Source organism: Vulpes vulpes, chromosome 10, assembly GCF_048418805.1.
Source record: "Vulpes vulpes isolate BD-2025 chromosome 10, VulVul3, whole genome shotgun sequence".
Lineage (NCBI taxonomy): Eukaryota > Metazoa > Chordata > Mammalia > Carnivora > Canidae > Vulpes > Vulpes vulpes.
The window spans coordinates 12,198,789-12,210,162 of record NC_132789.1 but is presented as its reverse complement, the minus strand read 5'-3'; the positions used below and the strand labels follow the sequence as shown (position 1 = coordinate 12,210,162).

General features: G+C 48.6%; 1 long non-coding RNA gene across 2 annotated transcripts; it reads left to right on the top strand.

Moving 5' to 3' along the window:
- Window positions 1-229: 229 nt before the first annotated feature.
- LOC140594145 (uncharacterized) lies at window positions 230-8,848 on the top strand. 2 transcript variants are annotated; one of them, XR_011994647.1, is made up of 3 exons: window positions 230-1,364; window positions 1,460-1,621; window positions 6,948-8,848. It is a non-coding gene; the product is annotated as an uncharacterized lncRNA (long non-coding RNA). The 2 variants fall into 2 exon arrangements; XR_011994648.1 differs by lacking the exon at window positions 6,948-8,848 and adding an exon at window positions 2,065-3,946 and having other exon boundaries at window positions 291-1,364.
- Window positions 8,849-11,374: the final 2,526 nt, after the last annotated feature.

Genomic DNA, 11,374 nt, shown 5'->3' with positions numbered 1-11,374 from the left:
CGAAGGTTGGGAGCAGTCTTTGCCCTTGGGCAGGAGGAAGTTCAAGGTTTAGCCAATCCATCACACCCATTGCTGTGGCCAGCCTTTTGTTCAGTGTTTTATCTTTTTCAAAGCATATCCATTATCTCATTTGTTCATCAAAGGCCCCCGCAAGGAAGTCAAGTCGAGGATGGGCCCAAGGAGAGATGACTCAGGTATCTGAAAGTCAAGGCCAGAAGTTTCTCTGTCAAGCAGCCCACTGGGCTGAGTTTCTCCACTTATCTTGGCTTGGGAGGAGGGTTAGGCTTTCCAGGCCCGGCCTGAAATACCCACAGAGAGGCTTCCTTTCCCCTGACGATGGACTGTGCTCCTCGGCCCAGCCAGATGGGCTGCAGATGTGAGTTCTGGGTTGCAAGAGAGGCCCAGGGAACAGGCGGGGCGCAGCCCCTTGCACGAGAGGTCAGGCTCTGAGCCGGGTCCCACGAGGCCATAGAAGCGTCATGCAGGGGTCCTGTAAGCTCAAGTTCACAGTCTGGGAAACAAGAAGGTGGTGCTGAAGATACTGTCATGCTTCCGTGATGCTGGTAGCTGCCTGTCCAAGAACATCCCGGGCAACAGCTCTCTCATCTTGGAGCTGCCAGGTCCGCTTGGACATAAGCCACAACCTCGTGTCAGCCCTGCAGCCCAGCCAGCCCTGGAGCATCTGCGAGGTCACTAAACAGCTTCTTCTTCCAATGGATTAGGGCCCCCCTGCCCCGCCCTCCGCAGCCTGTTCCAGAATTCTCGGCCCCTTCCCTCAACTCATCCTCAAGAGCAGCCAATGCTGACTTTTATCCTAGCGGACCAGCTGCCATCATCAGCCCACTGAGCACGGGACCGCTTGGCTTTCTGCCTTGGAAGGGACAGTGCCATGACCCCCGGAGAGATCTCGGGGCTTTGCTTCCGGACAGAGGTGAGGCTCAGCCAGGCTGCGGTTCCACCAGCCACGCTGCGTGACTTTGGAAAAGTCACATCACCTCTCTGACCTTAGCTTTCTTAGCGGTAGCAAGGAGGGAATCAATCCCTACCACTCAGGGCTGGTGGCAAGGTTCGAGAAAACATGCGTAAGTGCCTAACACAGTGCCTGGTACATAGCCCCGCGCTTCCGAGGGGCTGCCGCTGTTCTGGGTAGCATCATTGCTGCTGTTCTTGGGAGCTGCCTGCCTTCTTTCCTCAGTCTCTCTGTTGGCTCCACAGTCAGATAGACCTGCATTCTACTCCCAGCATCCCCTCAGAGCTGCGTGGCCTTGAACAGGTTTCTCAGCATCTCTGAGGCTGCCTCAGTTTCTCCATCTGTAAAGAGAGGTTCAACAAGTGCACGTGACTTCCCCAGAGCCACCTACCAGGTAAGGACTTCCACCCAGAGCCATGTACGCCCGAGAGCCCTCATGGCTCAGCCCTTGAGCTGCCACATTTTAATCGTATTTGTATTTTCCTTAAGCAAAGCCACTCTGTTTCTTACACCTGGCCCGGAATGACGACTTATCTGAAAATGATCTCCTTCTTCAAAGTCTAAAGTCCTGTCTGAAAGTCCAGCCCTCCAGGCCCCCAGTTTACCCTGCCGGAAAAACAAAACAAAACAAAACAACCTAACAGAAACCGGGTAAGAGGTCTTTGGACTGTTTGGGGAATGATCACCCAGGGACGGCTTGCAGGGGGGCCACCGAGATTCAGATTCGCCCAACTTGACTGAGGAAGGACCTTGAGAGAATGCGTACATCAAAGAGAGGCCTGGCTCCAAAGGCCATCTGCCCTCCCCCCAGCAGTCCGGCTAACTGGTTCACTTGGGGACAAAGCCAGAGGCCACCATGTGAGGAGCTGGGGGTCGTGATGGCCTGGGTGAATGTGCAGCTCTGCAGCCTGGCCCCAACCCAGTGCTCACCAGTTCAGGCGCCCTGACTTGGGGGCCCCAGACTCCCCACTCCCCAGGGCCCCGCGGATAGAATTCAAGGCACCTGTGACCTTGGTAGGTTAGAAAATACATCACATCTTTGTTGTCACTAACCTTGAACCGAAAGATAGCATTTCTTTTCGTTATGAATACAGGCAACAGACCCTTGGCAGGATGGCCATCTCCTTGGCACCGATGGAAATCACAGATTGCCCTGCCCACCACCCCCACACTGGTGTCACAAAGACTTCAGCCTCCCTTAATCTCACCACACTTCCGCCATCCTGGTTGTTAAGGCCCCGTTGTTGCAAGAATTGCTGTAGAAATTCAAATATCTCTGTGTCAGTTGCTTATTTGATAACTGTATTTGGACCATGCTGGTTTCCCTACTGACCCTATGTATTTGATTTTATGGATTTTGAAGCATGAGACTGCGTTCTTTGTTTTGTTTTTATTTAAAGATTTTATTGATTGATTTATTCATGAGAGATGCAGAGAGAGGGAGAGGCAAACACATAGGCAGAGGGAGAAGCAGGCTCCCTGTGGGGACCCCAATGGAAGACTCGATCCTGGGGCCCCGGGATCATGACCTGAGCCGAAGGCAGATGCTCAACCCCTGAGCCCCCCAGGTGCCCCTGAGTTCTTTGTTTTGAAGAAACAAATCAGGAGGAGAATTTCTGGGTGAGACAGATATCTAGACCCAGGGTAGGCAAACTATCTGCTGCCTGTGATTGTAAATAAAGTTTATTGGAACACAGGCTTCAGCATACTGTTGAAAAGTTGACGGTGTACACAGATATGCACGCACACATGAGGTTAAGAACCCCTGTACCCTAGTTTTCTTGTCAATGAAATAGTCCTCAAGAAAGCCTGCCTTCTGGCAGATCTGAGATCACTTACATCAGTGCATGTGCGAGCACCACATTGGAGATGTCAGCTGATGCCCGCCTCCCCTTTCCTTCTCGACGGGCTGTGCTCTTCCAACCCAGGACCAAGAACCCGAGTGTTTGCCACCTGCTTTTTGCCGCCTCCCGGGCAGAGCCTCTTGCCACGCGCTGGCTCGCACCGGTCTCCAGGCATAAAACACCCCTCCCGCTTGCCATGACACATGTCCAGTGAGATGGAGGTTGACAAGGCCACAAATATTTGAACTATCCTTGGGATAACATGGGGCATTGACCCCAAAGTATGTGCTACATCGGCCGAAAGTTTATCCTAGAATAACAAACGTGACAGCTAGCAAAGTGAGCAGGGGAAAGGGTCCGATAAGATAAAAGGCACCCAGAGAGTCCAAAGGCACAGCCCCCTGCAGGGAGGAAGAAATTCAGGACCCAGCGTGGCATCAGGGGAGGCAAGGCCGTGGAGTCAAACAGTCCAATTTCTAGAAAGTTCCCGGCAACCAGCGCATGGTGCAGGTTGTATGTACAAACCCAGCTTTGTTTCTGTGTGACCCTGGGTAGTTGTGACAGCAAGGTGCTAAGCTTGCCATGTGGCTGAGAAAATTCAGAGGGAGCACTCTAAAGCATTTAATGTGTATTCACACGCTCGGAACAGAGTAAGCCTTCAGCAAAGGCCGCTCTCACTGCTCTCAACTCCTAACATCGTGATCCGGGCACGTGGAGTCTAGTTGTTAATCTCCCAGACTCAGTGGTCAGACCACCTGCTTTGCTAGTTAAAATTATGTGCCCTTGGGCTGTTTATCTCTTTGTGCCTCTGCTTTTTACCATGCTCTGGGGCAGCATCCGCACCTTGTAGGGTGGTTGTGGGAATTAATTAAGATTGTATGTGAAAAAGGCTTAGGCCAGAGCCTGACCCAAAACAAACATCGAATAAATGTTGGTAATAACCATTACTCCCATCATCATCATCATCATCATCACCATCATCATCATAGACCATCACAAAATGGACATGGAGGAAGGGGACCTTGGGAAGAAACAAATCAAGGGGAGAATTTCTGGGTGAGACAGATATGTAGACGGGGGTAGGCAAGCTATCTGCTGCCTGTGCTTGTAAATAAAGTTTTATTGGAACACAGCCATGCCCATGAGTTTATTCATGGTCTACCACTGCTCTCGTACGCAACAGCAGAGCTGAATACCCTCTGGCCCTTTAGGAAAAAATTTGTCATCCCCTGGTGTGGAGGAATGGTGGTATCTTAACTAGATGTTCCGAGAAGTTGCTAATGAGCTACTTGACGTAAGTTAATTATTATTTTTCTGTGTTGATTAATTCATCCTGCTGGGACAAATAGTATCCTTTCTTCTACCCAACCATCTATACATCTGTTCACTCATTTTTTCAGTAAATATTCCGACATGGTACTAAGAGCTAGCAACGGAGAAATGATCTAAGTCTAGTAAGAGAGGTTGACAAGTTCATGGATAATTATGATTCAAGGTGGCAATCTGGGCTAGCCCACACCACGCTTTCTGTGAGTTAGAAAAAGACGCCCTGGCTGAGAAGTCAAGGTTTGGCAAATTCATGACTCTCAGCCCCCATTTGCCACTTTGGCCAGACTGTTTGTACAGTGCCCAACCTGCACAACCTCATGTGGTAGCCTGAATCTCTACAGTACGCAACTGGGATCTAAGGAGAACAAGTTACATCAGGGAGGAAACCAGTGTGAATGTGTCAAGTAAAGCTTCATAGAGGAGGGCATGGGAGCTGTCTTGAATGGGGAGAAAGTTGACAGGGAGACAAAAGGATACAGAGACAGGGAAGGGCTTCCTCCATGGAGAGAAGCATGTGAGAGGAGAGGGCGGTGTGGAAGAAGGTGAGGCAGGGTTTCGTGGGGTCTGGCACTGCAAAGAGGACATGTGACTACATCACAGATTTCTACCAGAATAATTTCAGCCCACCATTATCTTACCAGCTCCTCTCAATTTTATATTCTGACCATGCTCTGGGGCATATATTCAAATCTGTCCCACCCTCACCACCACCTTCTAGATCAGGCTACTGGGCCTCCACTTGGCAACTGCCAAAGCCATTTCTGTGGTCCCCACGCATCTCCTCTGCTTACAGTCAGGGATCATTCTGAAACCAGACTAATCATGATACCTCCTTGCACTAACACCTTCCATGGCTCCTCTGTGCTCACAGATCAGGGCCAGACTCCTTACTGTGCTCTCTAAGGGTGTTTCTGGCCCAGTCTCAGCTTCCTTTGCCCACCCAAATGCTTCCCCAGAGACTCTGTTTCTCTAATCCCTCACACACTGGAACTCCTGTTTCTCTTCTTCCACATGAAATAGCCAAGTAAATACACATACATATGTATATGCACACACACACACATATATGGTGTGCATATGTATGTATTTATAACACTATATAGATACTTCTCTGTAGGAAAACACTATCATTATCTATGTATTTATCCATCCATATACTTATCCCTACATACAGACAGACAGACATACATGCATCCACCCATCCATTAATCCACTCATCCACCCATCCATCAATCCACTCACCATCCATCCATCCATCCATCCATCCGCTCATTCACTCATCCACCCATCCATCCATCATCCACTCATCCACCCATCCATCCATCATCCACTCATCCACCCATCCATCCATCATCCACTCATCCATCCATCTACTCATCCATCCATCTATCCACTCATCCATCCATCCATCCACTCATCCATCCATCCATCCATCCACTCATCCATCCGTCCACTCATCCATATGCATCCACTCATCGACCCATCCTTACATCCCTTGCATATAAAAAGAAGTATAGGGATGCCTGGGTGACTTGGAAGTTGAGCATCTGCCTTTGGCCCAGGGCATGATCCTGGAGTCCTGGGATTGAGTCCCACATCGAGCTCCCTGCATGGAGCCTGCTTCTCCCTCTGCCTGTGTCTCTGCCTCTCTGTGTGTGGCTCTCATGAATACATAAATAAAACCTTTTTTAAAAAATAAAGAAAAAGAAAAAGAAAAATATAGATACAGACACAGACTTCATGCCACCTCACTTCAGAGAATCCCACCTAGAAACCTCCTAATCAGTCTTCCAGCTTCTGCCTTTGCCTCCTGCAACCTATTCTCCAAGAAGTAGCCAAAGGGGTCAGATCATGTCACTGCCCTGGTCAAAACCCTCCCACAAGTCTCCAGCTACCTCAGAATGGAAGCTCCAAGCTGTTCCATGGTCTGCGAGGCCCTATAAAGAAAGCCTAGCCTGTATTATTCCTCCAACTTCATGTCTCACTGGCCTTCTTCCCCATTTCAGTCTGTCTCACTTCCAGTAGCCCCAGTGCAGTTCCTTGAACAGTCCATGCACCCTTCCACCTCAGGAGCCGAGCATTGGCTGTCTGCTCTGTCCGCAATACCCTCCCACAGAGATTTGTGTTACTGTCTCTCTTGATCTCTTAACCTCTTTTGGGACTGTTTTCAAATGTCACCTTCAGAGAGCCATCTTCTCTTATCACCCTATTTAAAATGTCAAACCACTTCCCAACTCCTTAAGTCTTTCTTTTATGTTTCTTTATTGCACATTTTAACCCGCAACACAATTTAACCATTATTCTTTTAAAATCCGTTTTCATTATCAAGAAAGTTCCCTGAGAGCAAGGATTTGTGCCTGCTTTATTTACTGTAATATTTCCAGCAGCTACAATAATTCATGGCATGTAATAGATGTTCAACTTGGACTTGGGAAATGAATAACTCACCTCCTTTATTATAACAGGTATACCTTTATTAATGCATCCGCAATCATTGTGATGTATTTTTTTTTTTCAGCCGAGTCATAGTATTAGTGTACACAGATGTTTCGGTTCTCTCAAATCTAATGGTTTTCATTTCTCTGAGTGTGAGGTATCACTGCAATGTCTCAGAGAAAGTTTCTATGCTCCCAAAGCGCAACAGTGCAGACAGGGTTAACCCTGGGCCTTACCACCCACTGGGTGTCACAGAGATCCTCCTCCTGTCCTGACTTGTTGACTTTCTATCTTCCTCTGGATTTTCTGTAGTTTGTTTAACTTGGACCATGCTTTCTCTGTTTTCTCCCTCTTGTTTGCTGCCCTAGGCCTCTGGTTTGAAGTCGGCCGACCCGTGGCCTCGACACTGTCACCTCACCTCCAGCCACCGGCTATGTTCCACACGCCACCAACGCTTTGGCCAGGGGGAGGGGACAGATGGCTCAATCATCTCATTGCAGGCCGGCAGCCCGCCTGGATCAGCCTGATGGACGGCAGTATTGACAGTCTGGCTGACCCTTGCTCGACAGGCTGACATTTCCCCATATTTCACGGGCCGACATTGGATGTGCATCAAAGAGACTGCCGGGTCACCAAACAGCTAATTAAGGCAATAAAGAGACAGAAGGCCAAATTGCCCCTTTCCCCCTCGGGAGCCTGACATCCCTTGTAGGGAACCTGTGTGCTTCTCTTTTCTCTGAAGGTACATTTCAAGGGGATTTGGGGAAAGGTCCCAGCCAACCCTGGGATCAGAAAAAGGGGCAAAGCGAAAATCCACGTTATCTGGATAACATCTCCCCCCACCCCCACCTCTGGATCCAGCCCTGCCTCCGTGATTGTTGAGTTTTTAGGAGTCCAATCTGACTTGCGCAAGGTTGAGTCCCCAAGGCTCAGGCCTCCGGGGAGGACTGTTTGGATAGAGCCACTTGGACTCCAATGGCATTGATCATTACCAGGTCTACGTGACTGCGGGCCACGGCCAGTGAGATTGAAGGCGTCCGGTGGCCCAGCTCACCTTGACCACCCTGGCAGTAAGATAAACACCTGAATATGGAGCGGGACGCTCCCGGCCACGTGTCCCAGCCCCACCACGTGCTAGCTGTGTGGCCTTGGCCTAGATTCTTGACTATTCTGAGCCGTGGTTTCATCATCTCTAAATAGCAGGTGCAGCTAGTGTCAACTTTGGAGGGTTGCTGCAAAGACTGAACCGGTGGGTTGGTTGATTCTTGATTCCAGCTTCACAATAGAATCACCGGAGGTGCTTCTGGAACATATCTTTGTCCAAGCCCAGCCAAGACAAACCAATTGAGAATCTCTGGCTTTGGGTCGTGGGTGTCCTGTATGTTTTTCAAAAATCTCTTCGGATGATTATTGTGTGCGGTCAAGGCACAGCGGGGACTTTGGGAAGGTCAATCTTACTTTCCTCTCCCTGTACCTGTTTGTTTGTTTTTTTTTTCCCTAAACCTCTCCTGTACCTGCCTTAAGGGAAATACGTGGGACACATGACTTTGAGCAGCCAATTTCCCAGGCATCCAGTAAAGAGAGTTGGAACACGGTCTTCATCTGGAGGACTTTCACTGGCGACCTATGACTGGGATTCGGGTTCTCTCTCCTCCACAAAGACTGTCCCAGCTCAGCCTTTTCCAGAGTCCTGTGTGGGCCCCGCTCAGTACTATTTCTCGACATAGCTCAAAGAAGCTGCTCACTTCAAATCACAGGTGGCCTCAGGGGCCCGCGGTGCCTACTCCAGATGTCACAGTGGCCCTACAGCCCTGCTGTGGGGACCTGACTCACACCCAGCTGTGTTAGGTGGGCAACTGGACAGAAGTCCCGTTTGGACCAGACTGCTAAAAATAATGAGGGTGACCTATTTGCCAATAGGTCTTGCACATGCTCCAGACTGTCCATCACAGCCATGGGGGTTGACCACCTATTTTCACGTGTCTGGAAGATTTCCAACCGGGGGGACCCGGGCTGGGTGACGAACTCCAATGAAATGATGAAGCCACCTGTTGCTTCCCCGGCCAAGTACTGCTTACATGTCTGCCTGTCTGCCTGTGTGCAGGCACACGTGCATCTGTATACACACGTAGTCTCATCCAAGGGTGATTGTGTGTGAGTGCATACACAGGCGTGTGCACGCACGGATATTCATGTTGCAGACATTTATGTAAGTGCATGCATGTTGCTTTTAGAGTAGAAATTAAAGCTCACTGAAGTGCTACAACAATGGTATTGTAGAGATTCATTCAGGATCTACCTTTATGACCTGTTCCACAGACTTGGGCCAGTTACTTCCCCTCTCTGAAACCTAGTTTCTTCATCTGTAAAATGGGCGTGTCGATGACACCTCTCCCATAATGTTGTGAGGATTAAGGGATTCACTGCACAGCAAGTACTTAGGATGGGACACCTGAGTGGCTCAATGGTTGATCTTGGGGTCCCGGGATTGAGTCCCACATCAGGCTCCCTGCATGGAGCCTGCTTCTCCCTCTGCCTGTGTCTTTGCCTCTCTCTCTCTGTGTCTCTCATGAATAAATAAATAAAATCATTAAAAAAGAAAAGAAAAGAAAGCGCTTAGGATAAGGTCTATACATAGTTAGAGCTCCATGAAGATAGCAATTATGTAACACATTTTAATTGGCTGTCTCCTGTGTGTCAGACCACAGGTGGTCCTGAAAGGTACAATAAGGAGGAAGACAGAGGCTCTGGCTTTGCCATCCTCCGGGCACAGTCCAGGAGCCAGGTACATACAGAGAGCAACAGTATTTATGAAGTCTACTGTGTGTCAGCACTGTTATAAGATCTTGAGACACATGGGTAAGCAAAACACACAAAGTTTCTTGCCCTCTGGGAGCTTATATTTTCGCAGGGAGAGATAAACATGCACTAGGAAAAATAAATACGTAAAATATATGTTAGAAGGTGATGAGTGGTGGGGGAGGAGAAGGATTAGAAACTGTAAGAGAATAAAAGATTCTCTGGGAGGGATCCCTGGGTGGCGCAGCGGTTTAGCGCCTGCCTTTGGCCCAGGGTGCGATCCTGGAGACCCGGGATTGAATCCCACGTCGGGCTCCCGGTGCATGGAGCCTGCTTCTCCCTCTGCCTGTGTCTCTGCCTCTCTCTCTCTCTCACTGTGTGCCTATCATAAATAAAAAAAAAAAAAAAAAAAAAAAGATTCTCTGGGAGTATAGGGGGTTGTGCGGCTGTCCCTGAAGACATGTCCAACCAGGACCTGTGAATGTGACCTTAGGTAGAAAAAAAGGTCTTTGCAGATGTAATGAAGTTAAGGTTCTCAAGATGAGATCATGCTGGGTTTTCTGGGTGGGCCCTAAATCCAATAACAAGTGTCCTTATAAGAAAAGGAAAGGGGAGAAGACATAGGGGAGGAAGGAAAGCAAAGAGAAAGTGCACCACTCTTCTCTCGGGGTCGGAGTTGGGGGCAGAGATGTCAGCAGATGGTTCCTGAATCGTAGCTGACCACCACCAGCCCCCTTCAGCTTCCTGATTGAAGCAAGGGGCAGAGACCATTTCTTCCAGCGAGCAGACAGGAAAGCTAAGAAAGTAGGCAAATCGTGATTTCTTCAAAGACCTCCTGGGGGTTTGTCAACTGATTGAGAAACCTAAAACAGATGAAGAACCCGAGTTTTAGGATCTATCACTGGTCTATCGCTTACCACGTGTAGCTTTGAGAAAATCCCTTCCCCTCTGTGCATCTGTCCTTATCTGTAAAATGGAGGGAATACTGTCGCACACGTACATAGCCTACAGATTTAGAAGGATGATCTAGTGAGTCAGGTTTGCGTGGCACTTAGCACAGTGTCCTGTTCATGGCAAGCACTCCACAAGTGGCAGTTAAATTTATTTTGCACACTTGTTCAGGCTGACAAATGTATACGTGAAGGTGAATGCATGTGTGTATAAATACAGTCTCATCTAAAGGTGTTCATCTGATATATATGAATACACAGGCATGCATGTGTAGATTGCATACAATGTGTATGTGTATGTATGTTGTATACGTGTGTGGATTCATAGGCTCCGGATGAAACCTGCCTGGGCAAGAGGCATGGTCCCTGTTGATCCTAATTGCCTACTTCCTAATTACCTCCTGCCCCCGCCCTGCACATCAGAGATTCTCAGCCAAAGGTGACACATGTATGTATGTATGCAAACATGTATATGGATGCTTGTCTATTCATGTTCCATGCATGTTATATGTGTGCATGCATGTTGTGTGTATGTGTGTATGTTGTATATACAGGTGTGTGGATGCACCTAAACACTGTCTCATCTAAAGATGATTATTTACATGTGTGTGTGCATGTATTGCATGCATATGTAAATGCATATGCACATTGCATATGTATATGTACATATACATATAAACTCATCTGAAGGTGTTACATATATGCACATGTGTGTTCCTGTATGTATTTATGCATCTATGTGTGCATACTATATGCATGCATGTGTGTACAGTGTGCATATGTGTATGTATGTGAGTGCATTGTGCTCGCATGTTTGCATACATGTGTGCATACACGTGCGGCATGAGCACCTGTGTGTATGTGCACGTATGTACACACACGTGCACACAAAGTGCTTCCTCAAGCCGCCTTTCTCACCAGGAGCAATAAGAAATGTTCCTCAGGCCTGCAGGACTTCCAGCTCACCTGGCATGGCAAGTACTTGGTACGTTTGAACCCCAGAGCCCACACATGTCTGCCATGAGGAAGAGCCCCCTGAATCCCGC